The sequence below is a fragment of the Emydura macquarii genome, unplaced genomic scaffold, assembly GCF_026122565.2.
Source record: "Emydura macquarii macquarii isolate MOO-44397 ecotype Brisbane River unplaced genomic scaffold, CSIRO-AGI_Emac_v2 contig_1859, whole genome shotgun sequence".
Taxonomy (NCBI): Eukaryota; Metazoa; Chordata; order Testudines; family Chelidae; genus Emydura; species Emydura macquarii.
The window spans coordinates 278,508-292,852 of NW_027131996.1; the positions used below are offsets into that span (position 1 = coordinate 278,508).

The 14,345-nt window shown below is 45.5% G+C and overlaps 1 pseudogene; it reads right to left on the minus strand.

Moving 5' to 3' along the window:
• Positions 1–243: 243 nt before the first annotated feature.
• LOC137159333 (E3 ubiquitin-protein ligase TRIM7-like) lies at positions 244–13,884 on the minus strand (annotated as a pseudogene).
• Positions 13,885–14,345: the final 461 nt, after the last annotated feature.

Genomic DNA, 14,345 nt, shown 5'->3' on the forward strand with positions numbered 1-14,345 from the left:
AGACAAGAACGTGTAAAGCATCTTATTTGTGTTTCTATTCTGTTTAGGTCCAATAAAGAACAGAGACAAATGTACATCATTTTTATTATTGAGCCTGAAAAACCCCCCTACATGAATAAATTATTATGATTGGACATGTACATGTGCACATTTATTTGTTTTTCCTAAAGTTAATAAAGTATTTCAGGAAAAAATGTCAGAGCAGCCACCAGGAAGAGCTGGTGGCTGCGCTCTGAGGCCACCAAAAATTTGTTGTGAGAACTACTGGAATAGGGCACCTGAGACCAGAGAGATTGACTTCATAGTCTCCCTTGGAATATTCCCCTTATATCTCAGGGACACAGGCTGAGCTTGGATACTATCCCCCACACCCAAAGCCAGGGGCGGATTCTCTCCCCAGGGACAGAGGCCAACAGGAAAGTGAAGATTACCAGTATTGAAAAACGTCACCTGCCCCCGTTCACAGTCCAGAGAAACCTGGATCCTTCTGGGGACCCGGCTCAGGAGTCACATGGGAGGTGAGAACCTGGAACTGACCCTTGCACCTCTGCACAGCCCAGATCCCCCCCATTCAGGGTTAAAGATGACCCCTCCCTTCCTCATCACAGACTCTCTAGCCACCTCCACAGCCCAGTGTTGCCCAGCCCCCACCTCCACCAATGTCTCCCCAGGGTGAAATTGTCACAACACAGCACACAGGGCTCAGTGTCAAATCTCTCAGGACTGTTGGGAAGATCCTGCCATGTGTCTCCCCATCTCACACTTTTCTGATCCTCAAAAAGGATGAGTTCAGGATTTGCCATGTGTGGATCCAGAGTCACATTCGCTGGGCAGAGAGAGAATCAGAGCGTTAGGCGTAGAGTTAATCCCTGGGGGAGGCTGGGACCATTTCTCACACTCTCCAGGAGCCCTGCTCTGGCCAGGACAGTCCTGAATCCCAGGGAGCAGCCTCTGTCCTGGGCATCAGAGGCTGAGCAGAGCTGTGACTGAAGTTCCTCAGCCTGTGTAATGGGAGCCACTTCATTAGTTTCTCATTTGCTTGCAGAGGCTTCAGCTCCCAGCTCCCCCTGCTGGGGATGCTCCATTCCCAGCGGCAGAGACACAACAAGGAAGGGGTCAGAAGCTTTTAGTGAGGAGGGAGCAGAGGAGGCAGGTAACAGCTTTAAACTCCAGAGGGAAGCTCTCTCCCTAAATGCAGCCTCTACTTCTAGGCCGGGGAACAGAGAGGATGCAGCATGGGAGAAAAGTCAATTAAGACCAGAGTGTAAGAGGAGGCATTGGGTGGGGTAGCCCCATTCCCAGGCCACAGAGAAGGGAGGTGAGCTAGCATCAGAGGGAGAACATCTCCCCAGTCAATGAAAGAATGAGAAGCTCTAATGGGAGAGCCCAGCCCTGCCCAAAGGAAAGGTAGGATGTTGAAGAAGAATGATGAGGCATACCACAGACACTCTGTATCTCAGAGTAGCATGCTGGAACCCCCATATTCACCACAGTGATATGATTATGACATGTTTGGTACAACGTCTGCCTCGTGAAGTATCATTTTAAATCTTGATCTGTTGAACATTAATATCCTGTTGGACTGTGCGTGCTATCATTGTTTGTGAAGTTATGAAGTATGTGTTATGTGTTTCTGAAATGTGTTGTGAGGTTGGGAAATGCCCACAACCAGCCTTTCAGGTGTAACAAAGGAGGGCCCAGACAGCGTTAATGGCCTATCAAGAAGAATCAAATATCCCGGAGACCTCTCAGAGAAGGTATGTATGCCATGGGGGTGGAATAACCCATGTCACCGCAAGGATCTTTCTAGCAGCTGGAAGAAAGTATAAAAGAGTGACAATGACATAATCACTTGGCGTCTCTCCCTCCTCCCAACCCCCCATCTCAGCACTTGGACGAACATCTGGAAGATAAAGACTTTGAACTGGGGAAGATTGGTCCCACGCTGGAAAGGTATCCAATCTGTGTACCGAGGAATAGTAAACTGCCTGTAACATCTGTTAGGGTGAGAGACTGTTTGACTCAACCCTTGCTTAGTCAAAGTTAGAATTTAGACTGCAAATTCATTTTTATTTCTTAAGTAACCAACCCTGATCTCTATGCTTTCTACTTTATAATCACTTACAATCTATCCTTCTGTAGTTAATAAATCAGTTTTATATTTTATCTAAAAAAGTGTGATGTTGGTTGAAGTACTTGGGGACTCTCAGCTTAGATTACAAAGACTAGTATATGTCCATTCTACACTGAGGGAGTGGTGAACTAAGTAATGAAATTACACTGGTCAGGCTTCTGACCAGAGCAAGATGGTATATTTCTGGAGTGCAAGGCTGGAGAACTGGGAGTAATTCACTGGAGCCTCACTATTAATGGTTCATGAGTGGCTGGGAGATCATTCATGTAACTCAGTTGGGTGTGTCCCTGCCTGTGAATATCTGTGTAAGTGCAGTGCCCATCAGAGGCTTGGAGCTTGACTTCATCATCATAGTGTGAGCGACAGCCCAGACAAGTGGGTTTGGAGGGCTCAGTGATCCCACAGTCCAGGTTGCACCAGGGAAACCCTGTCACAGATCCCCTCTGCCAGGGTGAAGGAGAGGGATGTGTCAGGCCTCAGAGGAGAGCACTCTACTCCTTCCTCTCCATTTAATATTAAAAGTCCCATGATTGTTTATGAAAACCCCAGTGTCAGAATTCAGGGTGTTTTGATGCTGCTCAATGAGAGTGTTTCTATGCATCAATATGTGCATGAACTCAGCACCAAGGCTGCTGTCACAATTCTATGTGTGACTTCAGCTCAGAATCTCCTCAGTATTTCAGGTTTTTATTTTTAGGGCTGTGTGTGTCATGGCCTGTGTTGGTTTGGTTTTAATTTTAGCTACAGTTCATGAAAATGATATCATGGGAATTTTCTAATAATTTAAAGATAATCTCACCTGCAATCTCACCTTGTGTGTGTGTTTCTAGGAATTGCCCTCTTTTTGTCTCCATTTCAGCCGGCAGAGTATCTGGAGGGGGAAAGGAAAACGGAGATGAGATTTTCTGCTTTCATATTTATAACAACATCCCCACTCTTAACTAACATAACTTGGGTTTCATTTGGACAGCGAAGCAGACAGATAGGGACAGAGATACACTCAGGTCTTTAATATAAATATAAATTAATCTGAAACTTTCTTTTCCTTTTCCATTCAGGCATCTCCCAGCAATGGAAGCATCAGCCATTAGGGCTCACAACCATCCCAGGACATACACTCTGTAAGAAATATTTACTTCCCCTCATTATCCCCACCCACCCTGCAGACTCCAGCTAGTTTGTCTCCTTTACCTCTTGCATTTTGTCAGCCCCTAGACCCAGATCCTGCAAAAACTTTAGCGCAAATATAACTTTACACTTTGGTTCCTTTGACATTAATGAGATGTTAAGGGTTTGCAGGGTCAGGGCTTTTCATTGTAAGCCCCTTGGGTTTATTTACTCAGCATCTCTACAGAGCTCGGCACAATGGGGCCCTTATCTTCCATAGACTGAAATACAAATAAGAAAATCATTTTATAAGTGTGGAAATTCCAAACTGGGAGAAGGTTGGCTCGATCGGCCAGATAGACCCTAAACTGGCAAGGCATACAGAGAATTTTGTGACTCCCCTATTCAGTGGCTGCAACGGCACATGTAGACCTTGGCTCAGGCTAGGGAAGTCCTGAGATCCAGCCAGAGCAGCACCCCTGTTTCTGTGACCCCTATGGTCTTTGCAAGTTCTGGAGTTGGGAGAGAAAATCAGAGCTCCCAAATTAGGCCATTTTGCTACATTTGGGCCTCAATATTGTGATCTTTGGTCAGTCATGGATTATTGTGAGACGTCCTGACACCTGGGCCCCTGTTACACCTACTCAACTTCTCTATTTTCCATCTTTCATTAAGTAGACATGTCATCTAATTATGAACCAATTGGCCAGAGCCCATCCCCTCCCACAGTCTCAGAAGCTCATCCCAATTTCACCTCATAGATCCATTCTCAGTACCTTTGAATTTCCTCAGAGTCTCCATTAGAGCAATAGTTTTCTGGGAGAAATTGCTGAGTCTCTTTTCTAGTTCAGCAGAAATCTCCACAGGCTGCTGGAACTTCCCCTTCTCCCACCTGAAGAGAAAATGTCACGTTCTTATATTTAATTTAGTGACACATTATAATTTGTTGTTAGTGACACTTGCTGCTCTAATGGGGCTTCTCCTAGCCTCAGAACAGGTGCAGCACAGGCTGTGGCAGAGAAACCTTCCCTCTGCAGGTAACATTAATATTCTTCAGCCTGGAGAGGCTCTGGAGGAAAAAGGGAAATCGAGTCTCCCTAGCCAATTCACTCCATGGCCTCCAAGCTCTGATGGACAGGAGTTTCCAATACTGAGTGTTGTAGAAATCCATCCACTAGGAACTAGACTGATACACCAACTCCCCTCCCAACCAGCTCATTCCACACAGGTCTCCAAACAGTCCTTAGGTGGGAAAGACACTTGACCACAGCTGCCCTGGGCTGGATGGTAACCAATGCCCCAGCAGTGAAAGGCCCATTTTCCATCCCCCCAATCCAGAGGCAGCTAATCCTCCAGGGATGTGACATCTCTAGAAAATACTTTAGGTCAGTCTTTCCCACTGAATGGATAATTCCAGAGTCTTCTATAAAATGTGAGAACCTCAGGATTAAGTTAATCAGAGAGATTTGTATCCAAAATGTGACCTTCCCTACACACTTTACTGTAAAGCCCTGGGCAGATGCGGTTCTAACATCATCTCCAAGATCTTTCCCAGCTTTGTGAAGTGTGTGTGGGGGTGACAGAGAGACACATACCTGCTCAAGGATATGGGGAAAAGAGTTCCTGCTTTGGCCCCAGGGTCATGGATTCTCTTCTCTAATATCAATGTGTCTGTATCTCTGCAAAGAACAATAATCATTCACATTTCAGGAATGCACACACTGAGTTACACTGAGATCTCTGACTGCTGGACTCCCATTTATGATTCAGGAGTCCACCCTTCCCTGCCCTGGGATGTTTCTAACTCATTCTCATCTGCAGGAATTTCCTTGCTGGCTTCTGCCACTTTCCCTCCAACTTACTGAGATGGGAAATCTCCTCAAAGAATGTAGTTACATTTTCATTCTGGATCTTCGCAATCTCCTTGTCCAGCTTTCCCAGCTGTGCCAGCAGATGTCACTCTTGTTCCCCCAGGAACTGCTGCAGTTGCTGAAATTCAGACACAATTTTCTGCTTCTCCCTTTTTATCTGTTTCTGTAAAACAATAGGGAAGGAGTGGTCAGGGCCATAGAGGAAGTCTGGTGTTCTTTAATGGACCCTTGCTTGTGCAGGAGAGATTACTTTTTTGTAAATCCTAAGATTTCTGACTTATTTCTACCCTGTGGTTACTTGGGAGAGGATTCTCTCACACCTTTTTCATATCTCCCTGATATCTCTGAAAAGGGCTATTTCCATGTCTGACATGGTTAGGACATTGTGTTATCAATGGCCTCTGAGAACAGAGATACAGAACAGTAGGAGGCAGGACTCAGCATTACAATGACAGAAGCTCCGAGGAGGGGGGAGGGGAGGAAGAATCAAATAATTCAACAATGCAAGAAATGACACAGACACAGGGAAAGCTACAAGGTCCACAGGTGAATAACAATGGGCACCTACCAGATACTCCCGGCTTTTCCCCTTTCCAGTTACTTTAAATATCATGACCTTCACTCTCTGTTCCCTCAGAGTCTTCAGATGGCTGACATAGGAAATTTCCTCAGAGAGTTAGTGACATTGTTCTGTATCTTCAGAATCTGCTTCTCCAACTTCTCCAGTTGGGCCAGCAGGAGTCGCTCTTGTTCCTGCGGGAACTGCTGCAGTTGCTGAAATTGAGACACAATCTTCAGTCTCTTGATTTCTATCTGTTTCTATTTAAAAAAAAAAAAAAAGGAAAGGAAAGAGCTGGTCAGGAACATGGATGAAGCCTGGGGGGCCTTTAATATAGTCTTACAAGAGAGAGTTTCTTTATAATCTCTAAGACATCTGTGTAGGGACTAGGGCATGAGCAGTTATGCCTAATGGTCAGAGCCAGAGTTGGATGTCAGGAATTAAAGCCAGACTCAGATCTGGAGTCAGAGTCAGGCCCTCACCAAGGGTTGGGGCCAGAGTCAAGATCAGGAGTCATGCCAAAGGCTGAGCCAGAATCAGTATCAGGAGTCATGTGGGAGGCCAGTACTGGAGTCAAAGTCAGAAGGACCAAGACAAAGTCGGACTCAGTTAGCAGTACTGCAGGCCAAAACTGAACCAGGAATAACACCAAGGTCAAGCCAGAGTCAGGGTCCAGTCCAGCAGCAGATCGAGAGTTCACTCAGTTTGTTTGGACAAATTCCTGTGACTCCTTCTGGTGTAAGTCGTACATCCGAACATCTGCTCCAATCAGGAGCTTTGTGGCAGATCCTCCATTGGGCCAGAGTTTCACTAACCCCTCCCTTGCTGGCTCTGGAGAGCTGTCGGGTTGCGGTGACAGTCTGGGACCTGTGGCCTGGGGTTTGAAACCCGCAATTCTTCACATCCTAACACTTGACAATACGCTGTGATTACAAGGGAGAGGATTTTCTTACAGCTTCCCATTTGGCCCCAGTATCTCTTAAAGGGACGTCTCCATGTCTGGTGTGGTTCAGACACTGTGTTACCAATGGCCTCTGCGGATGCATCTCTGTGGTCCAAAGCAGTGAACCTCCAAGCCAGGGTCAACAGACTCAGAATCTTGGGGCTCACGCTACCACACTAGCTAGCTGTGTAGACACTGGACCTCTGGCTGGAGCTGGGGCTCTGAAAGAAGGGAGGGGGGCGGACGTCAGAGTCTGAGCTCCTGCCTGAGTTGCAGCTTGAAAGCGCTGTCTCCACAGTTATTTTTAGCACTTTACTGTGAGCCCCATGAGCCCTACTCTGTTGATCAGGGCCTAAAGGCTCACTGCTGCTGGCTGTTTAAACCATACTCTGAGAATCCAGATCCAGCGCACCAGGCAACAGGACTCCTCACTGCATTGATAGAATTATCAGGGGAAAAAAAATAATCAAATGATTAAAAAAATGCAAGAAATGAGAGTAGACACCAGCACACAACACTGCTGGGAAACCATCAGCTTATGTTGGGGGAAGTGTTGTGAAAGCCACAAAGGATAGTCGTTATCTCATTCATTAAAATGCACCTTAGATTTTGTAGAAGTTGTTGTTGCCCGTCTCCAGGGAGAGAACATATGTTGCACATGCACACGCAGATACACACCCAGGATCCCATGATCAAGGAGAAATACACACAAGCTCACATTCCCCACACCACAGAAAAATCTACCAACAAACAAACCTCTCACCTCCATGTCCCAGCTGGTGAAAAACAATGGGCACCTACCAGATACTCCTGGCTTCTCTTCTTTCCAGTAACTTTAAATCCCAGGAGCTTTTCTCTCTCTTTTCTTAGAATCTTCAAATGGGCCTGCATTTTTTCCTAGAAAAGAAGAAATGATTTGGTGGTTTTATTTTGAGGACTGACTGTCTGTTTGTAGGGGCTGTTTTTCCACTCAAAACTCAAGATAACTGTCAGTCTTCCTAGATAGATTAGATGGGTTAAGGTAACATCTTCTATTGGCCCAGCTCCTGTTGGTGAGAGAGCCAAGCTTTTGAGCTTACACAGAGCTGTTCTTCAGGTCTGGGGAACATACTCTTTCCAAGATCTGAAGACGAGTTCTGTGTAAGTTTCTGTGTAAGCTTGTCACTCACCAACAAAAGCTGGACCACTAGAAGATATTACTTCACCTACCTAGTCTCTCTAATATCATAGGACCAACACGGTTATAACAATACTGTGTACAACAATGGGTCCTTCTAGATGTAGGAGATCAGAAACACCAAGAAAATGAAACCTTATTTATGGAAACTGGGAGCATTTTATATTCAGATTCTTTTGAGTTATTAGGTTCACTTTCTTCTTTGAGTTAAACCCGCAAAACTTGTGTCAGATTGAGGTGACTCAATACAGCTGTTTTTGTGAAGGTTTAACAAAGAAAATGATACCAACCCCAGAAGCCAACAGGGGCAGTCATGTAGGCTGTGATTCTCAAAGGATCCCAACTCCATTGAACTTCAGCTCTGAACACCTGGGGATTGCACTGGTTGGACAGGACTAATCTAAGGACTAGGCCAAACTCCATTAGATGTGTTGATTTGTGTTAAGAATAGCTGGGGTTTACCTTAGTGCTGTCCTAAACCCTTTCTGTGGCAATGCTCTCTGGGTAGCTACCCCACAGTCCCTAGCAATGGTCCTAGAAGCAATGGATTCTGGGAGATTTCAAAAGCCTACATTGCAGAACTAACGGAAGCACTCTGGCTGGTCTTTGCCCACATATACAATAAAACAGTTCAGAGTGACACAGGACAGCACAACCCAGGGATTAGTTTTGCTGCAATTCAGTCTAATCCTAGTGGTATTTGACAAGGACCTGCAGTGTCTGGAGCCCTTGTGTGTATGAACTCAGAGTCCACACAGTGTTTAGCACAACCTCTAGTGGAGGTTGACATCTGAACGTAACCCTTCATGAGCAACACAGGAAATCAGAATCCCAGTTAGAAACCTCATCTTCTTTCTCAGCCTGGGTTCTTTATCTAGGAGACATTTACTTCTAATGATGGCACTTTAACACTGTTCAGTGCTGCGGGTGTGGGGGGAAAGAAGAGAGCAAAGACTAGTGGTTAGGGAACTGGACTGGGCCTTGGAAAATTAGGTTTTTATGCCGAGCTCTGCCAGTGACATGCTGATTAATCTTGGACAAGTCACTTCCCCTCACTGTGCCTCTGTTTCCCTTCCCACCCTTTGTCTCTTTTGTCTAGTTAAACTGTAAATGGCTCAGGGCAGTGGACTCGATCTGGCAGAAGGGTTACACAGGCTTGGCAGAAATTGTGTCCACACTCCAGAGTGACAGGTTCTCTGAAATACTCCAGACAGATGGAACATGTAGCTTCATTCTGGAGACTTTCCACAGGGTTCTCTGCAGCCATGGCTCCCTCTGGGCAGTGTAAAATGGGTACACTTCAATTTCCTGAGTTCACAAGATGCCCCGCCTGCAGCGACAACAGGTTGTTTCCCTTGCTGGAGCTGACTCATGCTGTTTGCTGACCAGGAGGGAGCCCATTGTTAATTTCAGCCCTGGAGGTTTTTTGTGAAAAATAGAGCAGAAGGGTCCTGCAGTCACCCCCTTTTGATTGTGTGGAGGGTCAATGGGGCTTCACAGGGGCATCAGTGCCCATCTGTGATGCTGAGTTTGCAGGAGAAGGGGCTGTGTGTCTAAGGGGTGATGTTAAATTCACAACTGGCTAAAACTTGGGTAAGGTGGAATCAGTGTTTCAGAAACCTGATTCTGATTTCCAGTAAGGCTGCTCTGGGTCAATGGAAGGGGGGATTCCTGCCAGCGGTGTCACCAACTCTTGTGATTTTATCTTGAGGCTCACAGTATTTGATCTGCGTGTTCCTTTGCAGTGTCCTTGTTGATTTGTTTGTTAAAGCCCCAGCTTCTTCAAGCTTGTGATGGGGTGAGACTCAGCCCTCATCTTCTAAAGAAAGGAAGTTTCTGGACTTTTTGATTGCAGAGAAAATTTGAAAATGTGACCCCAGTGCAGCCTGAAGGCTTAGAAACCAGAAGGTAAACAAAAGCAGCCCAGAATTAATTATTATTAATATTTTTAAATCTCACATTTTTTAAAACAATCTCAGCATACGTGGGGCCTGACTCATGACTTTTAAATGCTTGAAGTTGGTAGTACTATGCCAGTGAGAATTCAGGCCGTAACTCTCTATCAGTTACCCTTGGAAAGCCTCCGAAAGGAGCATCATCATTGTCTAAAACAGCACAGTCAACAGCAAGGGAAACCAACAGAGCGGGGAAGGGAAGGGAGTGCACGCAGATCCGGGCTGTGGGTCACAAGCAGCAAATGAGCACAGCCCCTCCTGAAATGGCATGTGGCCTTTTGGCTACTGCCAGTAGCAAAAAATCCCCAATGCCTGGAGATGGGACACTGGACAGGGAGGGTTCTGAGTTACTATAGAGAATACTTATCTGCCTGGCAGGTCTTGTACACGTGCTCAAGGTCTAACTGATTGTCATATTTGGGATTGGGAAGGAATTTTGGTCGGATTGGCAGAGACCCTGAGGTTTTTTCGCCTTCCTCTGCAGCACATGGGGCACAGGTCACTTGCAAGTTTAACTAGTGTAAGTGATGAATGCTCTGTAACTTGAAGTCTTTAAACCATGATTTGAGGGCTTCAGGAATTCAGCCAGAGGTCAAGGGTCTATTTTGGGACTGGGTGAGGTTCTGTGGCCTGCAATGTGCAGGAGGTCAGACTAGATGATCATGATGGTCTCTTCTGACTGTAAAGTCTATGAGACTATGAGTCTAATTGGGGGTGAACTAAAAAGATAAAGGAGAATCTTTATATTTCTATTTAGGTCCTTAGAGCCTCAGCTGGAGAAGACAGGCCTGAAAACATAAACTCAGCAGTGCCAGTGCAGTAACTGCCAGCACCCAGTGTTAAAAAATCAGGAAATTGGCTGAAGGAAACATGAGATTTTTTTCTAAAATTACATTTTGGACTTTTTGTTTGTTTGTTTCTGTGTCATGAGGTTTCACTCTGGTCACGTTCTCAAGCATTTCTGCTTAGCCATGGAAGCAAGAAGCATACCATTTTTATTAAAATGAGAGCTGAGGTTCTCACATCATCATAGGATTCCAAGAGTTGAGGCTTTAAGAAAAGCATCAAGTGTTGAAAGACTTGAGCTGAAATCAGGAGAGTTTGTAGCAACCTCAATGTGATTTGACTTGGAAAGGAAACGGCTGCACTTCTGCCTATTGAAAATACTTATCTGCCCCCCATCCCTGTACCATGTGTTTAGCCTCACAACACTTCTGTGAGGTGGGGATGTGCTGTTACCCTCATTTTAGAGAGAGGAATGTCAGCGAATAAGTGACTTGCCTGCAGTCACACAGGAAGACTGTCACAGAGCAGGGAATTGAACCTAGGTCTTCCAAGTAAACAGCTAAGCTACCAGACTAGACTTTTTCTCTGCATTAGGAGCCTGGGAAAGAAGGATAAAGACAAAGATACACACAGGGAAAATACATCAGTAAAGTTTGTCTAATAATCATCTCAAAATGACCCTCCCCACAATCACTGGGCCAGCCCTGTGCAGAGACAGGTGACAACAGTGGACAGGAATTGAGTACATGGTGGGAATGAAGACATATGATTTTTTTAGGCCTCCTCTAAAATGCTCAGGCTGCCTCTGAATGCACAGTCACATTCTGTGCTCAGCTTTCGAGCCCAGCTGCCCATAGCCCTTCCTCTCTCCTGGTCTGTTTGTGTCCCTAGATAAACTTCTCCACCTGGGACCCACTGTTTCTAAACAGATCCTTTTGGAGGAAGAGATAAGAAACAGAGACACAGACATCTCTCGCTTAACCATGATCTGTGCAAGTCCCTGCTCCTGTTCTTGTGATGAATTTAAGTAAAAAAGAGTCTATTTGGGCTCTGAGCTGGTAAAGCTGTGTCCTTCCCAGCAGCTCACCCAGCTGGCTGGCTCCAGTTGAATAACCTAAACCCCAACAATGTGGGCAGTGGTTAAAAGTCCATGTGTAGTTCAGGGGCCTACATGGATTTGTAGTGCAGACCTGCTCTCAGTTAGACTTGGAGATGGTGCTTTTGCACCTTTCTAAGTAAGTGGCAGCTTTGTTGATGGTTGTAAGGTCTTATGTCACTGCACAAATGAGGGCTAAAGATTGATAAAAAGTCTAGGTGAAATGTTACTATTTATTTACCTTCTTTAATAAGGTTGATTTTTATACTTACACAAACCTGGAACCCAGCTGTGGGATTTGGCACTGTCACATCACCATGATATTAACCAGTGTTATGAAATAGCTACACAGAACCACAACTCTACATGGAGCTCCTCAGAGATAAGATTCTGTCTCTATCTCCCCTTTATTCACAGATTGCTGGATTCTGCCACTCACCCAGCAGAACATGTAAGCATTCTGACACCTCCTTCAGATCTCAGCTTCAAACACTCTTCTGCTATGATGCCTACAAAACATCCTGGCAATGGTGAGGCAGCTGGTGTGCTGAAAGCACTACTGATAATACTGCCCAGTGCTCTATCATTGTTTCCTTGGGCTCCTGCCATATATCTGTATGACATCCTGTACCCGTGTTCTCCCCTGGTACAGGATTTTGATAAATTATGTACAAAGTATGCCTTGTGAGGTAACATTTGAATACTCATAATTTGTTCACCATTATTGTCCTGGTGAAATATGTGTGGTAACATTGTATGTAAAGGTATAAGATTCCACTGCATGGTGCTACTAAGACATGTTCAAAGTCTGGGGAGCGGCCACAAACCAGTTCCCCAGAGACAACCAGCAAGCTGACGCCTCAGTCAGGTCTCAACATATTCAAATGGACCATCACTTTGGTAAATGTCTAGTCTTTGGCAGGAAAGAGGGTGTGGGTGAAAAGTTTACATCTTGACAAAGAAACAGCATGAGATTCCATACACATAGTCTTTCTGTCTACTGAACCGAAGATGCTTCTCAAAAAAAAGAAAGAACTGTAAAAAGGGAGAGCAGATATCCCAAATTATTTCTCCCTTTCTCTCTGCCCCTGGCATCCACAATACCTGAAGAACAAAGGAAGCAGCATTGGACTGGAGGAGGGATCCTGTCTGAAAAAGTTCAGCCAGGAAGATGCTGAAACATGTGGTTAGAGAAACTTTGCTTTGAAAGATTGTTAAGTTAGGCATTAGTTGCATTATAGTTTACTTTTTTCATAAACAATTCTGACTTTTATGCCTCATTACTTGTATTCACTTAAAATTAAGGCTGTCATGCAATTAAAAAAATTAATTGTGATTAATCATGCTGTTAAACAATAATAGAATACCATTTATTTAAATATTTTTGGATGTTTTCTACATTTTCAAATATATTGATTTCAATTACAACACAATGCAAAATACAAGTGCTCACTTTCAGGTATGGCGTGGCAGCGGGGGGGGGGGGGGGGCTGTTTTGGGAGTGAGTGGGCAGCCAGGGACAATGGGGCATGGCACGCAGAGGGAGGTGGTCTTGAGAGAGAGTGAGAGGCTGGCTGGAGCCTCTAGGTGCAAATTTCAAAATTACAACCCACCTCCTGCAAAAACTCGTGATCCAAAGGGCTCCAGGCACATTACACTCTGCACAGATCAGTGCACTTTGCCTGGTCCCATTATTGATGGCTTCTTGGCTTGGCTGTGCAGGTGGGATTAGATACTGAAGAATAGCTTGTGTCCACTGGTGCCATGGTTCCAGGGTAACTGCACCTCTGACGTCTGCCATGGCCTGCTCCAGCAATGTCTGTTCTTTCTCAGGCCTATAGCCATCCCATCTCCTTGGGCAGGCACCCACATCCCACTCCCACCTGAGTAGGTGGAGTTAGGCTGGTGTTCCCTTGCACTCACTGGGATTCTCTCCCGGGAGATCTGATGAACATCCAGCACCTGCTCTTTGCTTTCTCTCTGGGGACAGTGACTGTAAATGACCAGGAATCAGGCAGCTCTTTCAAAGCAGAGCACATTTATTTAAGGTCAGACAGATCACAGAGAAAATGTATTTTAAAAAAAGGACTAAACACCCACTAAATGGGCAGGGTCAGCAGGCCTTGTGAACCTGAATGTTAGGCCAAGGCAGGGCTCTAGTTTGGCACTCACAATGCAAGGCACAGTAGCCTTCTCGGGGATGCCTGTATAGATGGTGTTTTCCTTCCATCCCCGCACCATCTTGGAGGACACCATTGTGGGAAATAGCAGTGCTGAATATCTTCCCGGTTTGCCCTTTGTGTTAGTCAACAGGACCTCTCTCTGCCTTTGGAGGCCTCACCTCAGGGTTCAAAGATAGCCTGCACATGCAATTATTGCCCTGCCCCTTGAGTACCCATCCACTGCCTCCCACCCCTTTTCCCCATTGGTGCAGGGGTTCCATGCCAAAGCAAAAATAGGGTAGGAAACATCTTACCATCTCCAAGTGCCCCCAGACTGCAAAGGGCAGAAGGGAATGGAATGCCAGCACTGAAAACAGTGTGACAAAAGCAATGTTTTATCATGGAGACTAGGATGGGGACAATATATACTTGTATTGTTCCTCTGTTTTTCTTGCACCTGGCACAGAATAACCCTCAAGGAGAGGGGGTTATCAGTCTCTGAAACCCTGGGAAACCTCCAAAGGAAAAGAAAGAGAAGGAAGGAGAATGTCTGCT